The 21,120-nt window shown below is 33.8% G+C and overlaps 1 protein-coding gene and 1 long non-coding RNA gene across 2 annotated transcripts in view; both read left to right on the forward strand.

The window, feature by feature from the left end:
* The window catches only part of mgl (low-density lipoprotein receptor-related protein megalin), a 625,899-nt gene that overhangs the window by 161,109 nt on the left and 443,670 nt on the right, over positions 1-21,120 (forward strand). The window lies entirely within an intron of this gene.
* Positions 4,294-5,730, forward strand: LOC147063464 (uncharacterized). Its single transcript, XR_015072079.1, has 3 exons — positions 4,294-4,453; positions 5,078-5,341; positions 5,466-5,730. It is a non-coding gene; the product is annotated as an uncharacterized LOC147063464 (long non-coding RNA).

The following is a 21,120-nucleotide window of genomic DNA, read 5'->3' on the forward strand; positions in this document are numbered from 1 at the left end:
ATAACGCGTGTCATGACTCATATTCTCCTAATAATCTGATTGAATATATTTTCATAATAGTGATTCACAATGACAATGAAATATCACAGTATTTCGTGTGACACTGGGCTTCTGATACTCTACGGGGAATGGCAGAAAACTCGATATGATTTCGATTCGAGGGATATGTAATTGATAATAAGTAGGTACTTATTTCATTTACGGTCGGGTCCAACCAAACATATTTATTTTGATACTTTTTTACAATACAACACATTTATTTGGCTATTTATACACGGTTATGGAATTGATTTTTGACGTATTGGCGGGGCTCGAGATTACAACACGCTCTCTCGGCGCGAAGAAAATAATCGTGGGGACATTACATTTTTGAATTTGCTAATTGCTAACAGCAATACGATGGAAAGGCAACTGACTGATCCTCTCAGGTCCTACGTTCGAGTCTCAATATATATATATAAGTGTAAAGCGTGTGGTTATAATAAAAGTACATTTTCTACTCATATTTTGTTAACCTAGTATGTACGTAATAGCATTTTAACCTGAATAAATCCAAAGATCGCATAGCGAAGTTTATTTACGTTAAAAATATATTTGTCTAGTTGACAGAGTATCTGCCTTTCTGAACAGACCATGTTTACTACTTTGTAGTGTATACCCAAAGGAAATAGTTGGAATTTAGATACGAAAGCCTTTTCATAGCACACGTTTACCCTTCGTCGGTTTGAATTCATGTCTATGGAAACGCTTTGAATGCATTTTATCAAAGGACTCCTGTTTGCCTATTTTAGCACAGATATATATTCATTCTATATAGAATTTAAATGTTCTGTTTTCATATTATTGTTTCATGCAGTTTCAATTTAATTCAACGATAAGAACGCTCAACTCTCGATCTTTAGACCGTAGCTTCGAATCATATCAGCTAAGCCGAATCCACAGATTGTTTATGTATATATGTAATTAATTCTTTGTTGTTATCCAAAGAATATCGATTTTATTCATTATAATTACATTAGGGACGTTTTAAATAATAAATAAGTTATTTATATTTTTTTCCTTCATTTTGTTTAATAATACAATTTCATTTTTAAGTATATCCCTAATCCTAGTTGATGGAAATGCAAGTTCATCTTTCACTTTGCTGTACGCGGTAGAAGCCTACTTACATTAGTAGCTTTTTAAATCTTTTACGTAAACATACATGACAGGATTGGGATTTAGCCGCTTACAATGTTTACAACAACAATCATGACATCGCATATTATTTTCACGTGAACTGTGAAGTAAATAAAGTTGAAACCACACGCTTCTTAAAACGTTTGTGTAATATATTAACTGTCAGGAAAATACAATTCGATTTAGTTCATTCAACGCTTTCATAATAAACGTATTATACATTTTCGGGAATGGGACGACTGGCCTCCGGACAATTGGACGCCGCACTGTCGTAGACACAGAACGTAGACGAGGTATTTTAATCAGTTTCTATCTACTACTTACTAGTTTTAATTCATTTTACTCTTTACATAATGTATTCTTTATCGCGGATTGAGAATTACCATGCCTAAGGCTTTATATGAAATAAAAAACTCTTTTTTCGTTGGAACTTAAACATATGCACGATTAAATCATTATTTACGTGTGCATATACAAATTCTCACCAACTATTCAATCATAATATAATAATTTAAATATAAATAATAATATTAAATATTATTTTAAAGTACCTATATTATGTAGCTAACGTCTATTTATTTTAGAATTGCGTGGCGTCCAGTTGTCCGGTGCCAAATCGTCTTAGACCCACATTTTCTTACCAGTTCTACAATATTATATTCTTATTAATTTTCTCGGTTCAATTAGTAATCAGTAAACTTGAATATCAGATAAATAAGTACAGTCGAACATGGTTACTACGAGGAAAATGGGACAGGCTTAATTTGCTCGTAATAAGCGTTACTCGTTATATCAGAGAATAGGTATTTTTAAATAAGCGGTCATATAACACAAAAAGTCACAATTCAGACAAAAATACGCAATTAGAATTTTCCCGAAACAAGCATGGCATTCATAAACTACAAAAAAAGTTGTTTATTGTAATGAACGCTGGTATGTACCTACTGATTTCACAAACCTTTGATTTTTTACATGGAATTTCAACCATATGCATGGATACTTTTTCAATATTGTCGGCGAAATAACCAATTAGGTCGGTACTTAGACACTTAACTAGTATCATAAACGTAATCCGACCCCGGCGGCATCCTGTTCAGTTGGATTTTATTGCTTAGGGTCGAAATGTTTTAAAACAATCGACACATTACCAGTTTTAAGAAATTTTTTGACGATATTTTAGCTTGGCATATCCGATAGCTCGTTATAAAAGTGAATAAATGTACGGAAAAAATCATAACGAATGTTTCCTCGTTACATCCGAGATCTCGCTATATCCGTGATCGTATTAATACTTTGGACGCGGAAGACGCACATGGCGCGTAATGACCAGGCGGCCGATCGATGTAATTAACGTGCATTTTAAAGGTGATAATTAAAATCTTATTATATAGTCAGCAGCGAATGAGTTAACCGAGCTCGACTTTCGATTACTCCTGGACGAGGCAAGATTTTACAAGTCGAGAGAAAAACACTAAATGAAAAAAATTACGATTATATCTAAACAATTAATATTAATTATAACTATACGTCGGGACGTGTTCCCACCACAATCATATAAGGCACCCGAGTGAGTATATCCCGCCATCAGTGTTGCCATTTTTTCAAAGAGGAATTATAGTACAGAGCCTCCAAAATTATAATATTTCGGCAAAAAAATATAGTACGCTTTGAATGTCCAATACTTTTCACCATTTTCAAAAAATTCGGAGTAAAGTAGGTAATTAACGTTTGGTTTTTTTTAGACAAAATTCAAATGTAAAGTAATTAGTCACCTTTTTTTAGACAAAAGGGCTTTTTGTGCAGTATTTTCATCTATTGCCGACTTTTTCAAAATTATAGTATTTGGGCGTATTATACACCTGTTTTATATAGTACATAGTACGCAGCCGAAAATTGTAGTACATTGTAGTAGGCAACACTGCCCGCCACAAAGTTATATTTAATAATAATCGTAAGTTTGCAGGTACCACCAAAATCAAGGAATACTTTTTTTTTCGACCATGTCCGATCCTAATAGGATCATTATGGGCCTCCACAGAGTAGAGGTTTGTATTAACAGATTTTGTTTTTTACGAGAAATGGATGTCAGCCACTTGCTCAACCTATTAAGTCCATACCCTGACTCACACACAAATTGAAAAACAATATGTGTACTTACCAGACCCAGGATTCGAACCTGGGACCCACGGCGTGATAGTCCAACGCTTAAGTCGCGCGGCCGTCGTGGGTGTTGCAGGGTTGCAATACTTACAGGGGAGTAAAGTATAATTTTTTGTATACAATACAGCTTACAGAATGATAGTCTTCGTTTATCATCTAATATTAAACAGAAAAATATATTTTGTAAGATTAAAATAGTTGGTATTTTTTCTGTTTTGCAAATTCATTCATATAAAACATTAATTATTATATTCAAGTATTATTTTAATATGTCCAATTAAGTTTAATATACTTATGTATTAATGTCTATTTAATTGTCTCCATAGAAATTTATGCAATTATTTTATATGTAATCAATGCACTAAACTATAATAACATTATGTATAAATTAAGTTATTATTATAACAATGTCGGATAAATTGTTTGTGGTATTATTACAATGAATTTATTATGTTGGCAAATTATATGTTACATCTCTACAACGTGATATACCGTATGTTTTATTTCCTAGTTAGTCGTTATAATATATGACTATTTTATACATTATTTCCACACGATGCTAAGTCATCGTATATTTTATCGAACATATTATAACCTTATCTCCACTTAAAGCCTCCCCAAACCAAAGCGAATATTCGCAGCGAATTCGCAACGCCCTCGCTATCGCTGTCGCTACCGCTTGGATTTGATGCGAATTTCGCGTTTGGCCCCACACCAAAGCGTCAGCGACGCAGCCATAGACTAAATAATTTTATTTACGCGCCAGATTTAAAATTGTAAATATTATTAATATTTTACGCCAATTATTCTATAATTTTTATGAATTAAATATAAAAAATACACGTACACTATAGCGCTTTCAGAATTGCTACAACTTTTACCCACTTTGCGTAAAGTGTATTTTAATTATCTGAAACAAGGTGGCAGCATTGGATGCAGCCATAGACTAAATACATATACGAATGTCAAAGTGACAGTTGTGTGTTGACAAAATGTACACGTCTTCTGAATGCTTATTACACGCTGAAGATATAATGAGATGGCGTGCGACAAATTACATCGACATTTAATATAACCTTACTTTATGACAGGGCAAGATTGCCATGGCTCATAGGTAAGATAGATTTACTCAGTTTCATAACTGCACATATTATAAATAAGCATTTACCATGAAGGGTTAACAGGATTTGAAGGTAATATGCTATTGAAATAACATGTCTCCGTTATTTGAATTGTAGGTTTTGACTATTTTGCGTTTCTACGCAGAGGGAGCGTACCAAAAACGGGTAGGCCAAGTCTTCTGCGCAATGAGCCAGGCATCAGTAAGCAGATGCATAGGAAACGTGTCCGATGCTATAATAGCAGTGCTTAGTAATACTTACATACAGTCGCCATACAGCGCTGACAGTCTTTAGTGTTGTGTTGATACCCTCTGATCAATTTATACAATATTACAATGTACATGTCATGTAACTAGAGTAACTGCGCATAGACACAACAAGTAAATTACCTACTCAATAAGAATTTAACGGGAATATTATTTTGTGTCGGTAAAAATATTTTTTAATTTCAGACTTCAAGAAAGGGCAGGTTTCCCGAAAATCATTGGGTGCATTAACTGCACCCATGTGCGAATATACCCGTCATACTTGGAGACTTTCAAAAATGAGCGCAGAAAATTTTCTGTAAATGTGAAATTCGTAATAAATATCATAACATGACATTTATTTTTATGCAGGTATCTGACATGTCTGACATGGACATTCTGGCAGTGAGTGCCAGATTTCCTTTGAGTGTTTATGACCAATTCATATTTAGTGGATCGTTGGTAAAAACTGAAATGAAACATCTACAGAACGACAAGAATTGGGAATTTTGTTTTATTAGGGAAGTATGTTAAACTTTACTTTACTATGGCAGTACCAGTAACAAATATTTTTGTTTGGTTTATATTCATCCGTATTTTGTACAGGTACTTCAAAGGAATCAAAATTTTGCATAGGTATGAATATGATATTTAATGAAACAGTTTTTTAATTATTTAAATCCTGATTTCTAATATTTTTACAACTTTCAGTCGAAAACATATTCAAATTAACAGACTGTGTATATTGAAATCATTCTAGTGCCACCATAGGCCAGCCAGACTCACTACACGGCTGCCCGCTGTTTGACCAGGGATGTGATTGAGTGTTTTTGGATAATGGACCACACCAGATCGCATAGCTACAGCAACAAGTGCAAGACCAACCGTGGCTATACATACAGTATACATGTATATATTAAATATAATTTATGTATATTTATTTATGGCTTATACACTGAAACAAAATATGTCACTTAACTGTACTTGAATTTTTTGCAGGATCATTCAATAAAAAATACTTGGTTTAGGTTAAGAAAGTTTTAATAATCATTTTTGCACAGAATACAAGAAAAATATTTATATAATTATTAGAATTACAATGAGCTTTAAAAGTAACACGATATTGTAATAAAATGGACAAATATGAAAAAAAATAACAATAAATTGTATATAGATAGGTGACAGGGTTCAGATGATTCTGGCAGTGCAGGCGACTCATTTAGGTGTCAGTATTGTTACTTTCAAATGACAATAACACCGTTCCAATGTGATTCGGTCGTGCCAGAAGACTCTGTCCTTCCTCTATTTAGTAACCGGGCGTTTTACAACTTTAAATGAAAATTAAGTGGGTATATAGATAGTATATTTTTTCTAGTATAATATTATTTAATTAGGTGACTTTTTATTTCTTTATTACTTGAAATGGTGTTTATATGGTAGATGGATTATAATGGTTTTGAAATATAGTTATTTTTGTTAATGAGTCATTTACCTTGACAGCTGTTTCGGCACATAAACTCATTTTCGGAACATTCAACAATAATTTGTGATTATAAAAGAGCTACAGGTCACGTAGCAAATTAAATACGCTTAGTTAAATAATAAATACATACCAAATATTTTACAAAATACACCACATACATCCATCGAATATGGTATATAAAATACAGATTCAAGTATCAAATAATTCTTGGATAAATAGATGTTTATGTAAGTATATGTTTTTTTAAATACTTACATGATACTGTGTTGTATAACATTTAAATTTATATTTTTGATTTTGATTTACATACTTAAATGTACCTACATAAATTTGTAATGTACAGTAGGTACTTAATTACATTTTTAACATTAGGAAATTACCATTATTCGATTCTATCCACCCGCCATGTCTATAATCACCCCAACGCTGGATAGAAAGAGACATCACACAAAATTGGCTGTTTGATAATAAATGGTAGTTGAAAAATATTTTAGAGTATGATTATGTCCATAGAAACAGGTTTTAAGTCATTCATATTTGTCCGAATAATGTGTAGCAGAAAAATAGAAATTTTAAAAAGGGTCTATTCAGTATTCACCCCATTCTACGGCAAACATTTTTCTTAATAAAAATAGGTACATCAATAGAGGAATCATAAAATGGACCTTGGCCCTCGCCCACGCCTTATTCATCCTTGTATATTATATTATCACACTTAATGTTTTGGAAAATTCATTAACATTGTGCACAAATGCCACTTTTGTTGATTGACACTTCACTTAGTTGATCTCTTTGTTCACGTGAAGTACAATAAAAGTATGTAGCAGCGAAGAACTAGAGACCGAAAATAGTAGAAGGAGCTAGAAGAGGCTTTCATCTAGCAGTGGAATGACCCCGACTGATGTTGATGATGAAATATTATTTTATTCCTGTTAATGCCGGGGATTTCATTTTTAATTTCTTCTGGTGCTTTGTACCTACGTTGAAAGGTTGAAGATCTTTGCTAAAATTAAATTCATCACAAAGCATTAGTATATCTCCAACATCATTCAGGTAGGTATCCATGATGATAATATAATATTATGTACTTAGAGGAGGTACCTGACCTTTATATTTACATGCACATAAAATTATTAATCTTATTGCCTAATGCAGACCAAGATATACCTACCTACATAATATTACATGAACAGAAGTTTAAGAACATCTCAATTAAGTTTAAAATGTTTGTAGGTAGGTATACAAATTAATGTGAAACAGAAAACATTGGTTATGTTAGGTAGGTACATGGAACATGTAGATATTATCTTGGTTCGCGGTCGGCACTGGGCAAAACCAGTTTATTAGCTCAATATACCTATACATAATGAAGGAAATATATACCTAGTAGGTATATAGGTACATAATATCGTTTTTGTGATTGAGTTCTCTTGAGATCAAAAAACAAACAACCTAGGTACCTATGTCCTACTGTAAATAACCCGATAGTAAGTAGTATGTAAGGTTTTTGGTCTAAAACCTTACAAAATACCACAATGACGACATGGAGTACCTACTTATCTACCTATATGTATATTATATCTTTAGCTACAATAGAAATGCTATGCTGCATAATGTTAGATGCAAAAAAATAATCTTAAAGACTACCTATCTAACCTAAAAAAATATTATCAACGAATATAAAATGGGTATTTACGTGACCGATACCGAATATGATTGAAGTAGGTATTGTAAATGATACCTAATTATAACATTATTGATATGACTGCTCGTAAGTCGAAACCAAAACGTCAAACGATCGCAATAAGTTAGAACTGTCAGTGCCCTAACAATCAAAGTTATAAAGTTTCTGTTATTAAAGGCTGTGCATGACGCAAATTAATAATATGTATTTTTTAAATATCGGGACCTTAGATTAAAGTTATTTATTTATAATAGCGTATTCATCCTGTCAAAAAACTTTACATACTTTGGTTAGACAAAGATAAAAGATATTATTATGACGACCTTCATACCATTTTCAACAATTTCCCTGCCAATTTCATCCCATATCTTATCTTTCTTTCTCATGTTTTGTAGTCACTGTCAGAGAAATTATAAAGGATTGGATATTTCCGGACCAACTCGATCAGCTGCTCAATGTCTTCGCCATTTTGATTTTACTAATTCCCTTGGCGAAATTGTCCGCCGCGAATAAATTCGTTGTCGACAGAGTTCCCGAAAATCGCAGCGAATATTCGCTGCAAATTCGCACTCAAGACGCAAGGCGGTCGCGCAAGCGTGCTCTGTCCCGTAAGCCAATACGAGCTTGATTGGCGAATAATTCGCTGCGAATATTCGCCGCGAATATTCGCTTTGGTGTGGGGGAGGCTTAACAGTGTTATTCTCGCAAGGTTTTTATTGTCGAAAGCCAGTCTGTTTCCTTGGATGCGGAGCGATATTTCATAGTGCAAATAAATTATATTGAAAACAACAAGGAGACTGTCTGGCAATACACAGAGTAACGCTGGGGATACACATAGTTCATTATAGCTAAGTTTGCCTGGAATTGACAACCATGTCCGGACTCATGTATTCATCCGGACTGGTTATTCTTCTTATCGTGCCATTCCTTAAGGCTATACCTCAGTTGAGGCATGGTCTAAAAGATCGTGGCTAGGCGATGCGCGGATTGCGGGTCGCGGGTGCAAATGACGCATGCCGAACGAAATATAATTTGTCATATAAATCCAACATGCGTCCATTTAATGTTCTGTTTATTGTTCTATTAGTATCAATAATAATATATTCATTGACATGTTTTCTTTTTCAAGTAAATGGGTAACGTTTTTATTCATCTTTACACGATTTAAGAATTAATACCCCCGTCGCCATCACGAAATAAATTGACGTGTTCCCAGCTCGACGTTCTCTCTCCGAATGCCAGCGTGTCCAAAATTTCGTCGCGCCTATCGTTGTAAATTATTTTCCGTTTCACTGATGTATCGTCTTAAGAGCATACTTCAGTGAAACTGCAAATAATTTTCAGCAATAGGTGGGACGTAGTTTGGGCCGTTTTGCCAGTCGGAGAGCGATAGTCGACCTGTTAGCACGTAAATTTGTTGTGTGATGGCGTCGGAAGAATTAATTCTTAAATCGTGTAAAGATGACTAAAAAATGTTACGTATTTTCTCGAAAAACAAAACGTGTCAACGAATATATTATTATTATTACTTAAATAACAATAAACATAACATTAAAAGGACGCTTGATGAATTTTTATAACAAATTATGTTTTATTCGTCACGCGTCGTTTGCACAATCTGCGCGTCGCGTAGTCACGATCGTTTTAGACCGTGCCTCAGCTGAAGTATAGCCTTAACAGATATCGGTGACCATCATGACAATCTTTGCTTTATTATCTACTACTCGGAACAATTACCGAGGTCCTTAATGCACAAAATGCGACGTCGTTCACTGCTACGTTTGTCATTGATCTGTCTTTGTTCTCTCATAATGTGGCCGAGGTACTATAGTTTTCTGTTTTTTTATACAACGGATAACACTGGTCCTTTCCCATTAGATTGAGAATGTTAATACATTATTTATCAACTTTATTATAAAGCAACACTCACATACAGGTAAGATAATTATTATGGATTTTTTTTTAAACCGAGTTGAGTGTCCGGACTTTACAACCCTAGTAATGGCGGATGGTCATTGTCCGATTTTGCGAAGATCGTTCGGTGTTTAGTGGCGGGATTTTTAAAAATGTACGATTAAGAACAGTAATAGACGGTAATAACCAGTGCATTAATATGACACACATATATATACATATTATATACAATTAATTCAACTATGCGTCAACATTTCATTACATTTTTAGTTAAGTATGTCTGTCCGCTGTAAAAAGTCAGTTACCCAAATCAGGCATACTGTCCCTGCCTTTTGGCGTTCCTATGTATCATTGTATTTAAGAATCTTTAATGTATGTATCTATGTCAATCACGCAGTTTTACTGTGGATACACGAAGTTTTTTTTGACTTATTACTTTATCACACAGAACAAGAACACTACAATTAAAAAAATAAAACGTATTCAAATTAATTTATGTTAACTCCCAGTTTGAAGATTTTCTTAGAGCGTTTTTAATTATCTTTCAAATACATTAAATTTTTATGCTTATTATGAAAACATTAAGTTGCTAAACTATGCCACAGTGATTTTCTCACCTTTTCTCAAAACTATAAAAAAATTACCTTGAATCTACAGGACTCATTTGTGTCCTACAATATATTGATTTTATTTAAACCTGTATGAATGATTGATGTCACTACCTACGACCTACGTAATATAAAACTCATGACTTTGATGACAATTGGCATAACATAAGATAATGATTAAAAAGTATATCACTAACTAGCGGAACATAAACTGATCGTCTGACTTAACTTACTCGTAACACAACATCATGGAAACTATGTAACAATTTAAGACTTCCAGAAAATTAAAAAATGTCTTGATGGTACCAAGGTTACTCTGTAATCTATTTTTATCCAGACAACCCGAGAAGCCTTCTGGTTTGCAAGAATTTTCCGTTAAGATTTTCAACGGGTTTCCTTCGCATTCCATTCTTGCCTTCTTTGTGTTGAAAATTTACGGATTCCTTGTTTTGTTAAATTTACTTGTTCTTTGCATATTACGATATTTTTTGTAGTATGTACATAAATTATTTTGTCCTGTCGTTAAAACAGCTGGCGAAGGCAGCCAAATTGTATTCACGCATTACAATATGTAAAGGATTATAAAAGAAAATATTATTAATATTTATTATTTAAATACCGATTCTGCGAATATTTTGATTAGTATTATTATGCAGGTACATTACTGCATTTTTGAGTAGGTTCATCTCATGCTCATGATTACTGGGCAGTAGACTTTATTGTAGCTTGAGTACCCTAAAATTAATGTATTAATTGAGTAAGCACTTTTCTCAGCCGTTTCCTCATTTCTGATGATTGTGGTCTCATGAAAAGTTAAAAATAGGTATTCTCTAAGACTAGACCAATGTTTTACATCCGGTGGTCTGCGAGTTTTTGGTGTCAAAATTCGTATGATATCTAATAAAATCTTCAAAATCCATGCACTTATAAGTGTTTATGCATTGTGTTTTTGTTCTTAAAATAGATTAATGATTTTACGTGACGAAATCAACCGTTATCAGACGTTATTATACGTTACTATATAAATTATCATTATTATTTCTGCGTTAGTGGTCCGCAAAACGTTTCTCATATTTTCAGTGGTCCGCAAGTGTGAAAAGGTTGAGAAACACTGCCTAGACGATTCTCCAGTAGTTGCCATCTAAAAAGACCCTATCGCAATCTTGATTTGGTCGATCTAGGGGGCGGGTTTTCTTCACCGGGTCTAGGACGATTTGGCACCGCGAACTGGCCTCCGCCGATTGGCCTCCGGTAATTGGCCGCCGGTACAATCGGACGCCGGCCCAATTGGATGCCGACCCAATTCGACACCGACCCAATTGGCCTCCGGGAGGATTGGACGCCGCACAGTTGAATTAAATGCGCAAAGTAATAGACGTACGTTACGATTTGTTGGAGTAAGTAAGCAGGTCAGTTTAATATGCTTCTATCTTCTCAGTAGTTGTACCTTATACATTTCGCACTTGACACATTTTTAATATAGATTGAGAATAATTATTATGCCTTATGATGTTTATTAAAAGAAAATAAGTCTTCCCTCGCTAAAACTTAAAGATGTGCATAATCAATTAATTTATTGTCTATACACGGATACTTATTTATATTTACAACAATTATTAAAAATAATGTTAGATGTTAGAATGAAAATTAACTTATATTTCAGCGTTTTATCGACTTAATATTATAATAAAGCTTAAACATGTATATTATTATGCATAAATGCGTATTTTAAGATAGTATGAAATTAAAAACGAAATATTAAGTAAGTTATCTGCTAAGTATAAATGTTTCAGTAGTTTGATTGATAAGCTACTTAGGTACTGGGAAGGTACTGGGACGAAATCCCGAAGGCCGAAATCCCGAAAAATAAAAATAATACAAACATCAATAATTGCGCAATTTTTGCAAGAGACACAAAAACCCATATTTTGTGGAAATATAAAAAAAAATGTAAAATACAAACACCAATAATTGCGCAATCGCAAATTGCGCAATTTTTACACGATACACAAAATTCATTCGTTCTATAAAATGGTCTCTCCTGAAAAAAATTGCGCAATCGGAAAACCCATTTTCCGCAAAAATGAGATTTATCTCTCTTACAAAAATTGCGCGCACGATTGCGCAATTATTGATGTGTGTATTTTACATTTTTTTTAATATTTCCACAAAAAATGGGTTTTTGTTTCTCTTGCAAAAATTGCGCAAATATTGATGTTTGTATTTTTTTATTTTTCGGGATTTCGGCCATTTGGGATTTCGGCCTTCGGGATTTCGTCCAGCACCCAATACCTAAGTAGTTTATCAATCAAACTACTGAAACATTTATACTTAGCAGATAACTTACTTAATATTTTGTTTTTAATTTCATACTATCTTAAAATACGCATTTATGCATAATAATATACATGTTTAAGCTTTATTATAATATTAAGTCGATAAAACGCTGAAATATAAGTTAATTTTCATTCTAACATCTAACATTATTTTTAATATTTGTTGTAAATATAAATACGTACCCGTGTATAGACAATAAATTAATTGATTATGCGCATCTTTAAGTTTTAGCGAGGGAAGACTTATTTTCTTTTAATAAACATCATAAGGCATAATAATTATTCTCAATCTATATTAAAAATGTGTCAAGCGCGAAATGTATAAGGTACAACTACTGAGAAGATAGAAGCATATTAAACTGACTTGCTTACTTACTCCAACAAATCGTAACGTACGTCTATTTCTTTGCGCATTTAATTCAACTTTGCGGCGTCCAATCCTCCCGGAGGCCAATTGGGTCGGCGTCGAATAGGGTCGGCGTCCAATTGGGCCGGCGTCCGATTGTACTGGCGGCCAATTACCGGAGGCCAATCGGCGGAGGCCAGTTCGCGGTGTCAAATCGTCCCATTCCCTCTTCACCTTCCTTTTTTACTATTTATACTGTCAATAGTACCAATCATCCCTAGTTTATTAGCTGTCCCTTCCCTCTCTGAGTCACATTGCCAAATAAATGACGATTTTCTTCTTCTTTTCTTAAATCTATGTAGCGCGGTCTATATCAGTTTCGACTGTCCAAATCTTCTCTTGCCCTTGGGCATTGCGTACATAGTACGCCTTGCTGGTGTCTCCTCCGCCATTCTATGCACATCAAGCGCAGTCTCTACATTGTCATATGCCACGTGATCTTTACACCCCCATAAAGTGTGAACAGCTCCTCATTATACCTTAATCTCCAAATGCCATCTTCTTCAATGGCCCCAAAGATTCTTCCAATACTCTCCTCTCAAATGTATCCATATTTCTCTCACCCTGTTTGCTGAGTACTCAGCATTCTGATACATACGTTAATACTGGGTGCAGGAGAGTTTTATATAGGGTTATTTTGGTTTTCTTCGAGAGTACCTTGTTTTCGTGAAGGCTTTGAAGTCGAAAATTGCACCTGTTTGCGAGGTTGATCAGGCGATTTATTTCTTTAGTCGTGTTATTAGTATTTTAATAGTCAATATTCAGTGTATATATTATCTATTGTTAATGAAAACGGGTTTATGTGTTTCGAAATTCTCTTCATACGTAGTAATTTGACTATCAATCAACGTGTTTTAAAAATATCGAATTTGAAAAGACTTGTCTTTTATTATTCCCAAAAGGCCGTCTGTTTGTTTGTCATTGAAACGTGAATCCATCGAGAATGATTTGCACTTTTTTTTACCAATTTCCTAACTACATGAATCAAAATTATTTTCACGATTTTGAAACTATACCTAAATGCGTTATGGTAGATCAAATAATAAACAGTTGGAGTTTTATTTATTATTTTCATGCAATATAATATAACCTTATTCATAATCGTTAGAATAAATCGAATTCGAATCGAGATAGATTTCATTAGACAGCTGACATGAAAGTCGTTTTCAAATTAACCATGAGGTAGAGCAGGGATCGGCAATCCGCGGCTCTTTGGGTATTGGCGTGCGGCTCTTTGCCAAATTCCCAATTTTTACAAAATCTTTTGCAAAAATTCACAATTTTTATTTTTATCATTGATTTGTACACTTATTATATATACAATGACATTATCGAGAAACTAATTTTTCCTCCGTGATGGTTGATGCAAAAATGTATGATTATTGTTGCTTTAAATCCGCCCATTGCAAAAGTCGACAAATTAAATTTTTCTCCATTTGATATTTCAACAATAAAAACATATATTTACGTTAGTTTTATTCGGGAAATCTTCTTTTATTAATTAATTCATTTAAATTAATCATATTTATAAAAATATAGGTAGGTATGGCTTTCGCTTTTTTTTAACCGTTGTGCCACTCATATTTGGCTCCTTTGGTCCAAAATTTTGCTGACCTTTGAGGTGGAGTAAATGTTTTATAACATTGCAATTTTTACCACACTGATACGCCTCTTTTCCTGATTACCTCGAATAAAATAAGATCAAAAATGATAGAATATACTACATCATTTTTATCCATTTTGTGCAAAGTTATGAAGCATTTACTCTAGCCAGCGTGATTTTCGTATTGCACTATCCACGGCCTGACGCATGAGTGAGATAAAGAGAAATTGTGAACGCTTTAAACTGAAGTGTAGTTTTACTTTGCTTACTTAAAATAATATTTTTACAATGAGCTCAAACTTATTCTTTTGACGGTGAATGGGAAATTGAATAAGAATGGCATTGAAGAAGTTCGGTAGATCTCATTTTATTTGATGTTAGACAATATGCCTGTATTATATTATAATAGGATAAATATTCCGGTAATAATTTTCAGAACATCTGGAAACTAAAGCTTTTGAAACTCATTTAATTTAATTTTCTTTAATATTTTTCCGCGTAATCATTATCAAAATAGTTACTTAAAGTTACGCTCAGTTTGTTTAAGGCATTCATTCATTCTTTCGAAAGAATTCTTCGACGAAGTCTTCATTTCTCAGCTTAATTTTAATACACTGAAATTAAAAATTTCCACGAATAATATTTCAAACGAACTGAAAAGAAAAGTTTCAGCGAACACAACTAGCGGCGAAGAGATGTGCGCCTGGAAAATAATAATTATTTATCATAGACAAGCGATAAACTTAAAACAAAAGTATTTTGTTGCTAATTAATTTATAAACTTTCGTCGGTATTTGATTTCAACATATTTTTTACCAGTTTAGGTAGGTAGGTACTTAATTTAAACGTTTCATTAGAATTTATCATTGTCAGCTATGCTGTCATGTCAAGTCAAGTTATTTTACACAGCCACTATCATAAATATTTTATATATTATCTTATTGTGCTGCATCCACTCAATAATTTAACTATTATTAGAGTCTTTCACAAAATATATATTCGGTCATTTAGCTACTTAAGGTTCGAATACATTATGATGCAAGTCGCGTACTGTCATGTTGTTACGGCGACAAATTTAGTCTATGGTTTCGTCATTCTGCAGAATATTTTGAACGATCACTATCACTATAAATTCAATGATGGAGAGTGCCAACTTTAATGTATTAGTATTTTGATTTTTTAACAGCGTGTAAGTACGTTAAAATTACTTGCGATACTGCATCCATAGATAATATTTTGAACATAACCTAACTTTCAGATCATAGATAATAGACAATATTCTTATAGAAAATACATCGTGCCAACCACTAAAACAAAAAAACACGGGATTTTTACATGAGTCGAAAATGTGTAGGCTTTTAGAGAATGATAAAAACGTTTATTGAGTCATGCGGATATCGATGCAGTGCAGTACGCGTGAGGTGTGAGGTGACCTCATTGTTGTTCTGGTGATTTCGATAGATTTTGCTAACTGACAACGTTCGTTAAAAGTTTAAATCCTCATATTAATATGCTATACAAGTTGACTCGAACATAGATGAAATATTTGATATAGGTTATAAGGTCAATGTTGCTGAAGTATTTATATACCACTAATGAAATATAATTGGAAACCGTGATTTTATCGTGCGTTTTCCTTGAAAATAATATATACATATCATAGACACATGGTCTGGTTGGACGAGAATCTGCTTTGTGTGAGTGCTGATCATGGCCCCCACATCCTGAAGCGGGCCCCTAGGCTTGGATCTTTGTCGGCCCCCCCTACCTATCGCTTAGGATACAGGCAGTGTGACGCTCCACAGTAGCATTTTCCAAATGGCGTTCACGGTAAAATTAAGGGTACCTTTTAGTGTATTTTTAACAAGTACTTACATCCACTTGAATTATGAAGTTATCACGTAACGACGCAGTTAAAAATTACATCACACAACCACATATTTTAAAATATAACCATTAACAAAGGAAAATAGCGCGGCAGGCGAATTTTTTAACTGTATCAGAGCAAATTTGTGATGTATGTTTATCTCACTTATTTGGTCTGTCTGTCGTGTGTGTATGTATTTGTGTGTATGACTGCTGATACATATAAAAGACTGCTTACCTGCGGGAGGATGTATGCCCTGGCATGAATTTTAACCTACCGGCTCCTCTCTAATGATAATTATTTCTGACAGTGTGATTTTATGTTAGCGATGCGAGTGAATGAATTTAATAAATTTTATTGTACCAGCACTACAGGATTGTTATTTTCATTGTCTATGCTTTTTTAATTATGATAATCCTTTGTTTATCTCATTTAATTTATGATATTTTGATGAACCAAATTACGTTAGGAAAAACCCCAACGCTTGGCATACCTTTAGTATAGTTTGGGAATTCTAATCTGATATATACACGTATAATATGCTATCATACGAGGGTGGGTCAATAATTCCTTAGAAAAAAGCATTAAAACAGTTTTTATTTTTGTATTTTTTTTTTATTTCTCAACATAATCTCCTTGGAGCTCAATACACTTGGTTAGACGTTTCTCAATTTTTTTAAACCGTCAGAAAAATAAGTTTTCGGAAGGTCCTCAAAATAAGCATTTGTCCGATCGATGACTTCTTCATTTGAAAAAAAACGTTGTCCACTTAGCCATTTTTTTAAGTTTGGGAAAAGGAAAAAGTCACTGGGGGCTAAATCTGGCGAATACGGTGGGTGGTCGACCAATTCGAACTTCAATTCTTCAATTTTAGCCATTGATCGTAAACATGTGTGAACACGGGCATTGTCCTGATGAAAGAGGATTTTTTTCCTGTTTAAATGAGGCCGTTTTTCTTCAATTTTGTTTTTTAGCTGGTCCAATAAAGATGCATAATAATCCCCTGTTATTGTTTTTCCTTTTTCCAAATAGTCAACGAAAATAATTCCACGTGCATCCCAAAATACAGTAGCCATAACCTTACCAGCTGATTTTACGGTTTTCGCCTTCTTTGGACATGGTTCGCCTTTCGCAATCCACTGCTTTGACTGTTCTTTCGTCTCGGGAGTATAGTGGTGTATCCATGTTTCATATACAGTCACAAAGCGACGAAAAAATTCATCCGGATTGCGTTGCATGAGCGACAACAGGGCTTTAGAGGCCACCACCTTATTGCGTTTATTGTCGACTGTGAGCAAACGCGGCACCCATCTTGCAGAAATTTTTTTCATGCCCAATTTGTCATGTAAAATAGAAATGACGCTACCTTTTGAGATCCCTGTAACCTCAATTATCTCACTCAACTTTAATCTTCGGTCACTTAACACCATATCGTGGATTTTATTGATCATTTCTGGTGTAGTTACCTCTACAGGACGTCCTGAGCGTGGTTCATCCTTTGTTGATGTACGACCACGTTTAAATTCATTTAACCAGTTATAAATAGTTGCAAGTGAAGGAGCAGATATGCCGTGAACTAAATCCAACTCATTTTTTTATTTCCTTTGCTGTTAACCCTTTTATATTAAAATGTTTAATAACAGCTCTAAACTCAATTTTCTCCATTTTCCATTTTTCCATTTTCCACAAGCAAATTTTTTTTTTTAAATGTACGAGAAACACACAACAACCCGACCAATCTGATTGAAACTTCGCAGCATACTGAATCGGTAGTGCCGCTGCATGAAAACAAACCGCTTACAGTACTAGTCGTGCCACCTGTCGGCTTTTCTAAGGACTTATTGACCCACCCTCGTATAAATGAATCAACCAGAGACTTTAATTTTAATATTACGTATAATAATAATATTCGCAGTACTTATGTTGATGTTTTAGACTAGAAAAAAAAACACGTGACAGGCTTTGCTGCAAAATATTCAAAGAATGTTGTTATTGTATTTAATATTTTTATTTACATCAATAAGTTATTTGGGGTCGTTGATATTATAATATACACTTTGTTCAAGGAATATAATAAAAATCTTCAGTGGTTATATTTCCATCTTTTTTTCCCATTGTGTTGTCTAAGATTCGGTATGTTTTGTTAAAATTATATATATAATAATGTCAATGTTAATTTTATCGATTCTCATTCGTTATTTATATTTCAAATTACTTTTTTTTCATCTTTATCTAATTTGTTGTTTTTGTTTCTTTTTGCAGGTATGTCGCTGAAATTTTCAAACTGGACATTATCCTGTGAACCGACGCCGATGTACGTATTATGGTACATTTTTTTACTTTTTTTGACATTATCGTCACTAGTGCAAGTTTTAAAACATTTTTTTTAATTGGTTCTATAATCATGTGGGTCTGGGCCGCCTTAAGAAGAGTTTGCTTGTTTTGGATGTTGGTCATTTAGTCATGGATGTTAGTCGCTAGGTCAACCTATTATGTCCATTCTCTGGGTCCAAACATACATTGCAAAATAACATGTGAATTTTTTCCAGGCCCGGAATATTATTTGTCTTGCCACGTTTACAAAGCTTCATTCAACACGTTTAGAATATTATCAGTTAAACTACGTCAAATACTAACTCCCTTAATAAACCATACAGGGGATAAAAATTAGTGTAGATATAATAATTATGGTGAGTAATTCAGTATCAAGTCGTATACACACTGGATTTGGCAACATAATAAAAATTTAAACTCAGCTTTACTTACTAAGTTTCGGCATAAAGCGATAAACGCAAAACTATGGATTGCGCAAGAATCCGTTGAAATAATGTATGATAAAATAAATTTACATAAAATCTAATAAATATTTTATTAGGTTGTCAACTTATCTGTGTGCGTACATGGCTTTATAGTCTTGATAATGTTGTCATTTGCGAGGGCCCATTTATTATTCAGATGCTGGATCCGTTAGTAATTCAACAAGATTAGCTAGTAGGCTGCATTGCAGAAGATGTAGTAAGTATGTACATGGAAGCATTACATATAATTTTGATGGGAATATATTATGTTATCTTGCTCCTCTTCCTATCAGATTTCGTACCTACTCTAATCTCTGAAATAATGCGACCACTATCGGAAACACGTGCATAACAATGAAATCAATCTCCGTGCAGTGATCGTGAAGAAATAATGAAAAAATTTCGAATTGCCCACGTTATGCATATTTTCGAATAAAGGCCCATTTTCACGCTGTCCTTTGCCGCCGTTTATGTATTATGTATTGTGAGAATTTGTTCTCCATTATTGATAAAAAAAATATATTATTAAGTGAGCTGTAAAATAACTTGACATATACATAACAGTGGTATTCAATCTGTGTGCCGCGATGCTGTTCGAAAAATATTTGTTGGTTTGTTGAAGATGGAATGACGAAAGAGCTCCACATCCTGCTTTTGAATCTTGCTACAAAAAACCTCCCTCGATTCCGAAAACGGAAAAGCCCAAGGCCGACTATATTCAGACCGTGGTACTGAATTGCAAATTACGATGGTAGTGCTCGTGATTGATTATCTTTGAGTTCGCAATAAATGAAGATCACCATTTTATACAAATATTACATTATTAGCACTATTAGCTTTGACTATGCTTTAGGAAAAATCGATAGGACAAAGATAAAAAAATCACATCTTTTTTACATAGTCTCACGAGAGTACTAATTGGGCACTTTTTGTATATTGTATGCTTCGTAATGAAAATATGTTTCTTGTCAAAATAGGGTAGATATACCTACCCGGCCAACATGTCCATGTGGCGGAGAACTGCAGGATGCAAACCACATGGGAATATTCGTGAATGTGCTCCGAGAGGGAAGAAATACTTAAGTCGGTCCAACCAGCTGTTTCGGCCATCGGCCCATCCGACCTGGTGCCTTATGTTGTAATTTGCGAGTTGAAGTCGCCCGGTCAACATGACGTCATATGACATCATTGTGACGTACTACCGGAGTAATAATAGCATTCGAGAAATTAACGCTACTCAAATACTGGCGTTATTTATATTATATTTATATTATATTGCTTTTAAAAAAATGCGGCGTCTTATTGCAGACGTGAATATCTCTTCACATAGTTTTGTGTGTCCGTATTGTTTTAGCTTTCTTTTTTGTATCTTATACATATATCATTAAATTAATTTATATATTCACATTATATTAAGTCTCCGCGCCTTTCTCTCCCATGGCACTTTTTTATTAAGTTACGTCTTTTAGTAAACTCAGTCAAGGCTCACTTTAGAGTGTGGCGATCTCAGTCTTCGGTATCTGCTCCTCAGATATTCCCAGGCGTAAACAACTGCTTCAGACGTTTATTATTAAATAATTAATGTTGGTTGCATTGCACTAAGTTGTTGTATTCAATAATGTAATAATTCTTTTCCGCTATGTTATCAGTCAATGCCTTAATAATTATTTTTGAGTATCCAATCATTTTTAATATAATAATGGTATGTATTTATCT

The sequence above is a fragment of the Rhyacophila brunnea genome, unplaced genomic scaffold (assembly GCF_057557595.1).
Source record: "Rhyacophila brunnea isolate RB1 unplaced genomic scaffold, BYU_Rbru_1.0 scaffold_9, whole genome shotgun sequence".
In the NCBI taxonomy this organism is placed as follows: Eukaryota; Metazoa; Arthropoda; class Insecta; order Trichoptera; family Rhyacophilidae; genus Rhyacophila; species Rhyacophila brunnea.